Source organism: Scophthalmus maximus, chromosome 18 (genome assembly GCF_022379125.1).
Source record: "Scophthalmus maximus strain ysfricsl-2021 chromosome 18, ASM2237912v1, whole genome shotgun sequence".
Classification (NCBI taxonomy): Eukaryota; Metazoa; Chordata; class Actinopteri; order Pleuronectiformes; family Scophthalmidae; genus Scophthalmus; species Scophthalmus maximus.
The window spans coordinates 6,301,182-6,314,870 of NC_061532.1; the positions used below are offsets into that span (position 1 = coordinate 6,301,182).

Genomic DNA, 13,689 nt, shown 5'->3' on the forward strand with positions numbered 1-13,689 from the left:
CACCGCATAGTCTTCCCTTTGACGCGCTGAGGAAATGGAAACAGTGTACAATCGCTGGATTTCTCTCTAACACACACACACACCCACACACACACACACCCACACACACACACACACACACACACACACACACACACACACTCATATGCAGGGGCCGCAGGAACCGTTTGTCAGGCTCGGCACGAAAAAGCCTGCATATATGCCTCTACGTTAACGTGTCAAGTTGCCACCCCTGCTCGCATTATTTCCCTTACAATGAACAATAAAAGATGCAATTGACGACGGCAGCAGCAGCAGCGGCGGCAGCAGCAGTGGCAGCATCGCGTCTTACGCAATTACGGAGGCAACAAAACAGCTTTCAGTAAAGAAACACGGTAGTCAACCTGCACTATAGAACAGACACAGGGACACAGAATATTATGACTGTATTATAAGGGGGGGAATGTTATTATGTATTAGGCATTGCACATGTGCACGGCGGGCGCGCGCACACACACACACACACACACACACACACACACAGACACACACACGCACGCACACGCACACACATCTTCAGTTAAATGACCTGGGTCAGTTGTAGTAACAGAGTCCTGAGGCTCTAACATCCCCCCCCCCCCCCCCCCCCCCCCTTTTTCCTGCTGCATTAGCGTCCAGCTGAGTGGCAGTCAACTCTGTTTTCTCTGACTGCAGGTGGCATCAGTGACATGCATTAGTCCCCCTCTGCCCCCGCAGCAGAGGAGCAAATGTGAGCTCCCCGGAGCGCCCCGGAGCCCAGACGTAACTGGATAAAGGGCTGTCGAGAAGGGCCCCATCCCAGCCACAAGTGGAAACGCAGGCCGGATCTAATGGGAGTTGAACCCACAGCGATGTAGACTGTATCAAAACAAGGCCTGCGAGTGCGGACTCTCTGCAGGTAATTTGGTCTCGACTGGGCCGGAGCTCGTGTTATTCTGTTACATTCCCTCACGTTCCCCCTGCGCCGCGCTCCGTGTTGCGCTGGTTCGGTGCTTTTTCAAGAGAAGGGGTGGAAAAAAAAAATGTATTTGCTGACCTTACAAATTACGCCGTCTCGCAGTGATGTGGAGTCAGCACGGACTGGGCCGATTTGAAATCAGTGATATGGGAGGGAAATCTTGCGTGGTTTTGCTTTCGTGCGCGATTAGACAAAAAAACACCTTGTGTGGAGGGCGCTAAAAAAAAAGGCTTGTTTAGCGATTGGCACAACCCTGTTTGCCTCGCCGAGCGTGTGGGTATCAGATGACGCCGTGCGTGTTTTATCGGGTGGCAGGAAAAATAAAGAATGGCAGAACAACGTGTGGGAAGACAGACACTGGTGTAAAAGCCCCCATTCATCCCTGAGTCATGTTTCAGCGGGGCTGCAGTGTCAGGTTGGACCCCTAATCTCCTCCAGATGCCCCTCACAGGAAAACAACCGTCTCTCCCCTGCGCCACCACCGGACGGGAACAGGAGAACCGATAACGTAACTGATTTGCGTTTCTGCAATGGCTGCCTTTTGATGCCGTGTCTACGTACTTGCCAGTGTACCGCCTGTTTGGTTTCCTCTGTCCACACTCGCTCGTCTTGAACGAGGCTGTCTCCCTCCGCCCTGCATGTTCGCCCCTGTGCGGCCGCCCGTTCCTGTTCGACGGGAAGAACTGGGGAAATGTGTGCGTAGCCCTGTGCTGGCACACACGTCTCGTTTGATGTGGGCTCCTCAAACAGATGCCCCGTCTCTCCAAGGTTATTGGGGGATTTTAAAGTGATGCGTGGCGGCTCCGTCTCTCTGACTCCTCAAATCAAACACGCGCGCGTGTGTGCGCACACACACACACACACACCATCATTGGCAAAAGCCAATTCTATTTCCTGTTTGAGAAGCATATATATTCACTGCTTCCCTCTGCTACTCATTAAATAAATAAAAAAAAACTCAGTTCCGGGACGTTAGAATTGATGAAGGGGTTGTCGATTGTACGCTTGCAAATTTTTGATGGTTTCCACTCAACCGGCCAAAGTGACATAATCCGATTATTGTCGAATCGAGCCAAGCCCAGGTTGCCATGGACTCTGCCGGAGCTGCCTGCGCCTCGTACCGTCGCACCGCACACACACACCCCGGCTCATTCCCCAATCAGCACCTGCCAGATTTTCCCACCAAAACTCCGTCTCCACCCAATGGATTTTTAACCTACGACTGCTTCCGGTTCTGTATCTCTCCCTGATCTGTGTTTTTCTTTAGGGAACAGACTGTATTTTGCTTTATCTTGAAGTGGAAGTAAACTCTGAGTTCTGGGGGTCTTCTCTGAACTGTGACAAAGGTAGCCAAGTCAGACCTGGCTATGTGAGCCGCGGTTTATCTAAAATTAGACACATACTATTAGCTGTCTGGCCACGTAGTGAAGCCAAGGGCTCATGTTTGTTCTGTTGCTGTCACGTTTCAAATATTGCAGGGAGCGGTATTTAAATACCGCTCTGATCCATTGCGTGCAACGTCGTACAAGTTCACTCGTCTCCGTCTTTGGAGCCAGTATCACGGTTCAAAAACACGCGCCGGAATTACTCGAATATCAGCACTTTTAAAATCGCGAAGCCTGCAGTGGCTTGAAAAAACATGAAAACAAGCAGAGGTTGGTGTGTTGGAGTCGTCGCTGACAGACCCGCAAATATTGACTAAGGTGAAGGTGTTGTGTTGCAATCGAAAGGATGTTTTTTTTCAAGTGTTCCATGCGTCGATTTGAGGAAGCAGAGACGGGTTGTAGGTAGTTTAATAAAAGCAAGGAGGGGAACTCCGGCAGCCGTTGCAGAACTAGTTTGAATGATTCCTAGCATTGGCACTGTCCGAACATGACATCTGTGTGTGTGTGTGTGTGTGTGTGTGTGTGTGTGTGTGTGAAAACCTGCCACAGGCCGACCGCTCGACTAGCTAAAGTCTTTGATACATTTCAAAGGCTTCAAGTGTTGGCGAGGGGATGTATCTGTCCTTGTAAAGCAGACCTGTAAATGCACATGAGTGGATTTACAAGGCAGTCACATCTCTGGAGTTGAGTCAAGCTTGTAAACAGTGAGGAGGAGGAGGAGGAGGAGGAGGAGGCCGAAGGAGAAAAGATAAGCAGGCCCTGAATTATCTAGGCCAGTCAAGCGGAGGTGTGGTCCGGGACGGACGGCGCGGCTCTCTCGCTCGGGGCCAGGTCTGCGAGAAGGTCATGTGAAAGTGGAATGTGGCTGAGCTGGATGCCTGCCAGAGGCTGTGTTCATTCAAGGAAGCTTATTTTTCTTACAACAACGTGAAAACTGTACGCCACCTGGGAGGGATTATTTCCTCCCGGTTTCAGTGAGACCCCGATTATTTTAATAACATGCTGTTGTTTTTTTTAAATTGTGACTTTATTGCGCCACAGTCCAGAGATCTCAGATATTTTTTAATTTTTTTCCGGGGGGTTGCTTTTGTATGTCTTTTGAATGTGTATTGTTTAGACAAATTTCAACGGACGGCGTGTGTAAAATGGGCCTGCGCATGCCGCATCGCCGGACAAACAATTAACTCGCAATTACTGTGTTGTTTTCAAGGTGGAGGGGAATGCATCACTCAGCGGGCAGCTGACAACACGAGCTGACTCGGCAAGTGACATGCAAATGGGGAAAATAATGGCGCAGAAGTGCCGGGAGTGAAGTGAACAATGAGCCAGAAGGAGGAGGCAACACATAGATTGGAGAAAGAAAAACAACTATTGGTGTCGGCAGGGGAAAGCGACGTATACCGGGCAAAAAGACACATATCCAGAGAGAAGTCAACACGCAACACACATATTCACACTCTCCGGTGAGTGCTGTCAAAGCCTGGACGTCAACCGAGCCTGACTGCGAGCAGGACGGGCAGGGGAGAGTGAGCCCTGGGAGGCACGTTCGCAACAGTTTCAAATCCGAGTGAATCACGTGCCAGTGGGTGATGCACATTAACGCAATGATTCAATTGTTTCCCGTATGAGAGGGATATTTCATTATATTGTGTTGTGGATTTTTATTTATTTCTTTTTTTTGACTACGTGGGTATACAAGTTTAACAAAGGCAAACTTTTACGGTGAGGAATAGCAGGGGGGCCCGGGGGTTGCGTGGTGTCGGTGTGATGCTTGGTCTGGAAGTGCGGCTCCGGTGTGTTGTGTTGACCAGACCTGTGATCCAGCTCACATCTCCGAGTCATGGGTTTTGGGTATTGCAGCAGCTAAACTGAGGGATGATGTCACAGCGTCTGGCGCGAGCAGCCGTGAGAGAAGAGTGAAGAAAAAACCCCTCGCACACCGAAACGCACAGGAGGTGGAGGAAGAAGGGGGAAAAAAGGGGCAACAGAGAAGAATAGAGAATATGGATAAAGACAGGCTCTCGGGTTCAGATTGGCAGCCTAAATCAGAGTTTTGGCATATCCAGATTGGAATCAGATTGCTTTTATCAAACGTGGATGGCAGTGACCATGGAGAAGTCGTACTGTAGGTGGTTTGTAATGCGATGCAAATTCAATTTGAAACGACTTAGCCCCGTAGCCGCTCAAATCTGATTGCATACTGTCCTTTTTTGCGTCACTCGCAAAGGCGTAACGCAGAACACATGACGGTGACATCACATCTGGCAGTGACACAGCGGTGTGAGAGGTACTGTACTCGGGCCCTATACAGGAAATGTCAGTACAACAATGTAGGAATACAAGTGGAAAGCCCCCTGCTGAAAATCCTGCGTACAGCAAGTATGAGTACAGAAGTTTTTATCAGGTCAAAGTACTTAAAAGTGTCAAAAGAAAAAATATGGTGTGTCATTTTAGATGAAAGTTATGAATGTGTTAGAATGTGTCAAAAACTATTGTAATACTGTATGTATTCAGTCAATGGGCTTTACACAAGCACTGTGTTTAAGTTATACCACTGACACAATTCTGCATGAACTTTCCCCAGTAATAGAGGACTGCGTAGACCAGAGGTTGTTTTTTTATCCTAAATATTTTTTTATGTTATTGTTGGGTTACATTTCCATTTTTTTTTTTTTTTAGCCTGTTGATTGCTCGGTTTCCAGGACTGAGGGATTTTTTTCCCAGAGAGAATACCGTGGTGTGTACTTATTATTGATTGCAGAATCCATTCGGCAGTCCTCGTGATCACCTATAGAGCTCCATATGGTCAGGCTGCTGCCCACATTACAGATCTACTGCAGGCGTGTATGTTCCCAGCAGCTCCCCGCAGGCTTCTCATCAGGGTTTTGCTGGTTGATCGAATGTTGGCATTAAAACTAAGGGAGACTCTGCGGCTCCTGAACCGTGGAACTCTATATATACGTACGTATATATATGTATTTTTTTATTAAATTTTATTCTTACTGTCTGTATGGTATGTCTTTGTTTTTATCAATCTCCTCTGTGTGGCATCTCTACACTTGAAGGGTTCTATGTAGATAAAGCACCTACTTATTTTTATAAAGACGTGCGGTCATTTGCCGTGTGAAGTGCCTGATGAAGGCCACCTGATCAAAACCGGAATTTAATGAACTCACGTTGTTAACAGTGTCTGGCAGTCGATAATTTCCTTTGTTCTATAATTTGCCAACACGTTTCTACCGTTAAACTGTCGCAAATGTATTCTTAGATCTATGACATTCAAAACATTACACTTTACACACAAACACACACCCACACACACACACACACATAGTGATTCATAGTGTGCAGGTAATATTTGAAAAGTTTTCTGGCATAATACCAAACTATTTTCACTTGACAGAGTTACTTAACAGTGAAGCCATGTGAAACAATCGCTGGTGAAATTGCTAACAACAGACCGACATCCGAGACATGACAAAGAGCTCCATCTGGACACTGCTGTTTGGAAAGGAGTTACATCCCAAATGGTTGGGAGCTTAATCGGAAAAGCAGCTGCATCTGTCAAATATAAGTAGTGGCGTAAGAATATTATTATACGAATATTTCCCTCAGGAATGTGGCTGTGTAGGAGTAGAAAGGAGCAGAAAATGGAAATACTCGCAGTGCCTTGAAACTGTGCGGTACGTGAACCATCCTGGTGTCTGAAGCTGCCTGCACTGCCGCTACACTGCTGTGGTGTCACGAGCGACAAATCGGGCTTTCACGAGGCGCGGGCATACAAGAATCGCTGATTACGCGTCGGAGGACGAGTGCAGAGGTGATGGCATGGGGGGGGACCGAGCCTGAAAGGGCGTCAGCGGCGCGAGGCCCCCTGCGAAGAAAAAAGTTCACTGTGGTCGGAGCAGAAAATCACGGAGCGGGGCTCTGTGTGTTGTGCGCGGTGTGCCCGCTGGCAGCCGCTCGCTCTGGCATTGGCAGATGCTTTTTGGGCTGCTTTCAGGAGGCTCCAAAGCAAACAAGAATGGCCCCCGCTTGCAGGCCATAAAACCTGTGCGTCAGCCTTCTCAGTCATACGCCGCACTGTGCCCAGCAACATGGCACGAAGGCGTATTACACTTTTCTCATGGAGTTTGTAGCTGACGGGAAGCTGTGCAGGAAGTACTTCCTACCTGGACAGGAAATGAAGGGTAGGAAGGAGGGGGAAGGGCGATGATAAATCAGGCACACCTGGGAGCTGAAAGGGCGGGAAAGACTAAACAAAGAAACCATGGAGGAGGACAGACTGAAAGAGGAGTGAGAGCGCCCAAAGGACAAATTAGCAGCGAAAAGCTTTGAAACAGATAAAGGGTAAAAGCTAAGAAAGCAGACGAATCACCGTTAACCGAACTGTGACGGACATCTAACACCCGGGCCATAAAGGGACCTGGCTGAACTCAAGAGTGGCTTGTGAAGATGGACCCTTGCAACTTCTGTGGACCTGCTGGAACAGCTCCGGGACCCCCTGACGAAGCTAAGTCGAGTCTCCAACCTTTAATCTCTCCTGGCTGCCTCTATATACCTGCCTCTCCTATCATCCATGTTCATCTCCCTCCTTGACCTCCCCCCTCCCCAAAAACAATCACACATTCATCCTCTTCACACATACCTTCATATTTTCATGAACTGAACTGGACTGGACACACAATCTCATACACACACACACACACACACACACACACACACACACACAGCGACCTCATGCTCCGTGTGATTCTATTTGAGGTCCATATCTACCTTTGTTTCTTATTTTTTAAGGTTAAGAGACATTGATTTGGAATTTGATTATACTGTCTTCTAGTTGAATACACTTTATTTGGTGAACCTTCTTTGATGTGTTGACTTTTGTTTTGTACCTTTTGTAGCCAGGGTAAGTAGGATGGGCTTTGACCAGATTATGTATTTAAAATATTGAAAATAGTGACAGGAAAATAACTTTCTCCTGTCTGGTGCCCAATGAGCAATTTGGTCATTTATAGTTTACCTACACTACAAGTTGATACGGAAGGAATTGTATACTGCAGTGTAATAAAGAATCTATTTTCAAGTCTTACACATTTTTCTTAAAATTCTTCTCACTTTGTGTGCAAAGCAATGCAATCTGTAACAAATGCCGCAGCTTTTGTTCCCATGTTTCCACTTTTCAAAGAGCAATAAATCGTCATCTGACATATTTGCGGACACAACTTCAAGTCTCTGTTTCCCATGGCAGCTGTCAACCGACATTCGAGAGTCGGTATTGCTAGGAGCGGCGCCGCCATCCGTGGTATGACCGGAGCGTGTCTTAGCCCTCTGCATAGCCTACAAGCACTTTAAGACATAATGAATGTTCCTTTTATAGCATTAATTCCTTTTGGGATTTTGTAATCAAGCGTCCTGGAAAGTGGAAGTTCAGCTGCTTTGAAAAACATTGCGCTGACGTCTTCAGGAGGGGCTGCATGTGAGAACGCAAATGTTCCTGGCGTTTTGGACGCGTCTGACTCCGACGTTGTGCTGCTGCCTTCTCCATATGGGAACGGCGAAATGTCTGGAAAATCCGGAGTTCACGCCGGAAACCATTCCGGTGCAGTGGCCACATTCGGGATTTGCATCATGTCACTCACTCTGGCCCCACAGAGCATTGCGAAGCTGCGAAACAGGGAGTGCATTTCCATTCCGTTCCATGACATTTAGAGGGTCCAAGCTGTGCGATTTTAATTATTCCATCTCGCTCGTGTGTGCAGGCAGCCAGCAGCAAATCAGTTGGGCCAGCGGAGATCAAGTATGTGCGGGCTGAACCTGTTCGCCTTGACTGCTGCGTGTACGACACGGCGATAATGACACAGTGGGTCTAATAATATAAACCCTTTTTAGTGCAACTACACAAACACTCACACTCGAAATGACGGCATTATTAGTTTGGCAGCGACCAAAGAATCCCACCCCGTGGAGAACACAAATGTACGGAGCACTACTGATTTTTTTTCCATCACTCATATTGCAAAGCAAATTTTTCATGAAAACCATCTCAATTACTTGCCAGTGCAATAACGCAATCTGTCATTTGACGGTGTGGCGGTGACTGTTCCACGAGGGGCACGCGAGCCAGATTTAAATGGCTGCCTGGAGTGTTTGCGGGGTTTGTTCGTCCCTAAGTAGTTTGAATTGCGGGGCATCTTCAGAACATTGGCGCAGCAGCAATCGGCGCCGCGATTTGCCTTTCACGCGTCTCTCCGTACAGAGCAATCAAGAGCCGCCAGTGAGCGCCGACTGCTACGTGTGCATTCGCCGTGGCAGCGTGAGTGGCGGTGTGCTTGCCAAAACAAGCTGAAGAATGGCGAAGAGAAGTCGTTTCTTTCTTCTTTCTCACGGTCGCACACTGAGGGTTGAGCATTTTTTTCTTTTTTTTTTACCCATTTCGAGGGTCGTCTGTCACTGTGAATGTGCCACCGAAACACATCATCGCCAGTGGTCACAGGTGGAGGATAATGAGTGTTTGATGAAAACCGCTGTCGGCGGGATTGATCAGTGGTGGTGTCGCATGGTTCAGTTCGACCTCCAGACACGAGAGAGACAAGTGTAGTGCGATCACAGCAGCGGGTTAATGTTTTTGTTTTACTCCGTTCCTCGTGTTATTCTACTTCACATGTCTAAGCCATTGACTATAATCTAATGATTGGTCCCCTCCAATGTCCAGGTATTATCTTCATAAAATAAACATTTCCAACATTCTTTCTAAGCTACGGAGGTATGTGTTTATTTTAAAGTCAGCAGAAAGAATTCGAGGCCTGCTGCCAGAATATAGGTTGACTTGCAGATGTATATATATAGGCTCTTTTAAAAAAAAAAAAAAAAATTATGGACACTTAACTCCAATTAACCTCCATTCTCCCATTTGCGTGTAATCACATTATCCCCTGGTATGTGACTCTATTTTTCTTTCATCCGCGAGAGGCCTTGTCCTCCCGCTACATGCCCGGAGAGCGGTGCGACGGTGCAAGAACAAGCTGCCCCTTGTGCTACATCTCCCCGTTGGCCCGGAGAAGCAGCCTGTGGTCTATTTCTCCCTCTCGCTTTTTCTGTCTTTCTCCCTCCCTTCGGATCGCTCTCTCTCAGCGCTCGCCCGACGCGCTCCCTCCCGCTGCATATCTGAGCCGTGCCCCGGGCCATGTCCAGCGCCAGACAACGTCTGATTCATGCCTCCAGTTAGCGACTGCGGTCAGCTGACTCTGTAGTACAATAGGACCTGGCTTGTTGAGGCTTGATTCAATATCCTGCCAGGCCGCTGATCAATTCTATTGCACTGCCAGTGAGCTTTAGGAAGAAAGTAATCTGGGAGAACAAGTTGATGATTGAAAGACCTAACAGTGTTTTTATTCCTGTATATCTATCTATAAATATAGATATATCTGTATCTATATTTTTAATTCTTGCTACTTAATGTCTTCAAATGTACATTCTTTGAAACAAAGGCCTGCCTCTCCCGCCGCCCCCGCACTGTACAAAAAACACATTCCAGCTGTCAAACACTTCCACTCGCGTCCTACTATACAAAACCGTTTCTGACGACTCTGCCTGTCGCCCAGAGCAATTATAGGTGAGAGAGTTTACTTTTCAGCACTTGAACCCCCAACGCTCCAGAAGCTACACGTGGAGCCGTCACCCGCGCCGGCAGATTAGTGACACGTTTTTACGGAATCCGATGCGTGGATCGGGACGCATGAAATTTGTCGGGAGTCCGACGAGATTTGTAGAGGTCACCTCCGACTGGTTCACGCACGTCTACTCCACGACGGTTACTCGTTACTCAAAAGTATTATACAGATTCTTCTACGCGAAATACGACATGATCTTATAAATGAGTGCTAACAATTATTACTATAATTTGGTTAAGCATGTGGACTATCAATCTCTGAAAATATTGAATGGCCAACTGAATTTTACATATATTTATATATATATATATATACAGTATATCCATAACCGTTTCCCAAAGCCAAAGTCGATGTCTTAAAATATCTTGTTCTTTGTGACCGACGGTCCAGAAACCAAAGACATTCCACTCACAATTATAGAAAAGTGATTATAATCAGCAGGGGGCACTCTGCTTGAAATAGTTGAAATAGCTTCACCTCAACCAGCTGGGACATTGCAATGCTGCTTCCTTAATGCTGGGGTATAGAAAATATACTGACAGGGGACATTCAACCTTCATAATGAGTGTGTTGACTTTCAATACTTTGAGTATAGCTAATAATAATGAGGTGCTTTTACCAGAGTTCCACCTTGAATACAGGAACTTTACTCATAGAGGAAACTCTTTGGGCCTTTGTCCCACTGCTTTAAGCCAAAGAATTCTGCAATGCTACTCCTTAGCAAGTTTCCAGTTAGGACAGGGTTACTGCACTGTTAACACCTTCGACCAAACGGAGTCCGTGTAACACCATAGCGCCACGTGTTACCATGGATATGGTATGAAGGCTAATTAACAAGTGAGAAAAAGAAAGTCAGCTCTCAGAGAGAATAGATAAATGGTTTAAACAATTCTTTAAGATATATGGAAGTGGTGGTAGTAGCTGCAACAGGAGCAGTGACCAAACCAATTAATCATTAACAGTTCAACTGTATGAAAAAACATATTTTATGTTTGGTTATGCTTCCATATGGTGTGACCTCACAACCACTGGATTGAAATAGAGCAATGTGGCATATATGATGTGCGTTTTTTTTTTTTTTTGTATATTTAAACTATTAGGGGATAATTTTGGAAAAGAAATCTATTAAATAAATATATTTTCACAAGAAAAAGCATTTACTAAAACTAAATTAAATAACTTACTTCTGCAATCTACTGAATGAGTGAAATTTATTAGGATAATTAAATGTTTGAGGTTGTGTGTTGATGTTGGGTTATGTGCTGTTATTCTCCGTAAGCTGTCATGTTTACTCGTTAATCACATCCATTGGCAGTCATGGTCAGGGATTTGGCGCGCTGGCCGAGTGTTAAGTGGAACCTGTGAATAACGCCGCTTTTTAAATGGAGTGCACACACGGCAGCTTTCGCTGGCATAATGATAATAAAATGTTTCTGATCATAGAGATGTCATTATTTTATTTTTTCCTTCACGCCCATTTAAATAACGAGCACGAGCGCTGCAGAAGACGTGACAGATAATTGTTCGCGTTTCACCTCGGACATTTTCAAAAGCTATCGCTGCAAACGCTCACAATTATTTTAAAAATTACTTTGTGCTGGCAAAGGAAGAGCAGGTGGCAGATTTCAGAGTGTAAACTGGCCCCTTACACCGCTCTGAATTTTTAAAACAAGCCCCAGAGAAGGGACGTGAAAGGGCTGTTTTATTATGCTTCAAGACATGTGTTCTCAACCTTTTATTTAGTGCCTCCTGTAGGGCACCCATTAAAATCATCAACCCTGCTTAAAAGTTTACTTCAGAGGGCTTTGTCACCCCAGAGGTTGACAAGACAGGAGCACGAGGTCAGGGAGAGACACGGCGGGCAACAGGCAGTGAACTAGAAAGAAACATGGCAGCCATGAATAATGCATGGGTGGGAGGTTCATCTAATGGCTCTCTTAAAACTTTTCAAAGTTCATCTTCGCTTTCAGCCGGAGTCGCTCTTGGCTAAAAAGCTCCTTTCTCCAACTTCGGTGCAGTCATCCTCCAAACTCAGCTTGAGCGAGACGCTGATTGGTTTAATTATGTTTGCAGTGATTAAGCATCTTAATGGTGCTCGTCGCAATACGAGACATGAATCACAATGATCTGGAGATGTGACATTCAGGGTCTTTTTCCTCTACTCTTTTTTTTTTTTTTTTAACACGGGGGAAAAAAGTAGTACATAGAATCCCCAAACCATGCACACACACACATGCATATACATACACACACACACACACACAAACGCACTGAAAGGAGCACTGAGAGGGACACTTACCATCTTTGGACACTTGGTGGTCATGGCCGGGTCGCAAAAGAACAGAGACTCAGACAGAGTGCAGAGCACGACCTCGCGGCGTTCCGCTCACATCCCAGGCCGGCGCTCAGGCACGAGGACGAGACCATCGGGGCTCGTTAACTTGAAAGCGCGGACGGAGGTCGGCGGGCTCGCTGGAGTGTGTCGAGAGGAAACTGCAGGCACCAGTCAGCCCGCGCCGCGGACAGGCAGACAAAAGCAGAGATAATTCAAAGACGCCAGCAGTTTCTTCTTCCTCTTCCTCCTCGCCCTCTCTGGTGTAACTTAACCCCCGCGGAGCCCCGGCACGCAGACGCACAGAACCAGTTCCAGACCTGTCCTGCTCCAGCGGCTGCCTCTCCCCCTTCTGTCTGCGTTTTCTCTCCCCTCTGTTTTTTAGTATCATTTAACTCTTGATTCCGTGGCCCGGCGATGAGCTCACCGGGGTCTCAGGTTTCAGCTCCCTGACTGGAATGCGCGGGCCAGCCGCGCGGAGAGCCAAGAGGTGCTGGGGAGGTCAAAGGCTACTGGGGTAGTGTGGAGGAATGGAGGAGAGAGCGGCGTCTGTCATCTGGGGGAGTTCCAGCAGAGGGATATCTGAGGGGCCTGGAGTGGCGAGAACAAAACAGGAGTCACAGGGGTCATGGGTTACGGATGTTGCGGGGCCAGACAACATTTGACAGCTCTGGAGGCTATGGACTTGCGGACACTGAGTACATTTACATGCTCAAATACACTCACGCACACACACACACACACACACACACACCTCCCTTAAGTGCCAGATTTATTGCTCACTTAGAGAGAGGGGTGTTTTCCTCTGGGAAAGAAAAACTTTTCTTTAAGTTTAGTGGAGCTGCTGTTTTCACTCTTTTGCATTCTCGACACTGCTAGGAGCATGAATTATGCAGGCGTAAAAAAAAAACTAATGGAGTAAACACAATCACAGGAATAGTAATTATGCTTCTTTTGCATAATATACAGTGTGTTTAGTATGGATTGTGACCAGGTGCTTCACAATAATAATAAAACGGCGACAAAATGTAAATAATGACATAAAATGTGGTGTTGCGAAAAAAACAAAAGGAATTGGCTTTAAATGAAATCAGAAATTTCTCAATGTCTTCGACAACCAAGGAGAGAATGACCTCCACCAAAAGACGAGCAGATCAGGTGGTTTTTGAAGCACCGTGCTATGACTTATGCGGTCGTTTTGAAGGTGGACCTGGTAAGCATAGTGTGTATTTATAGTGATTTTTGCTTATACTCTGTAAAGTAATCGTGCTGATTCTCTGCCATGTCACCCTAACCATCACCCTTTACCTTGACAAGCTCATT

The 13,689-nt window shown here is 46.6% G+C and overlaps 1 protein-coding gene across 1 annotated transcript in view; it reads right to left on the reverse strand.

Annotated features, from left to right (window-relative positions):
* Nucleotides 1–12,765, reverse strand: part of flrt2 (fibronectin leucine rich transmembrane protein 2) — a 42,949-nt gene extending 30,184 nt beyond the window's left edge. Inside the window, exon 1 of the mRNA XM_035618009.2 lies at nucleotides 12,334–12,765. The gene's annotated coding sequence lies outside the window, so the exon portion shown is untranslated. The remainder of the gene's footprint in view (nucleotides 1–12,333) is intronic.
* Nucleotides 12,766–13,689: the final 924 nt, after the last annotated feature.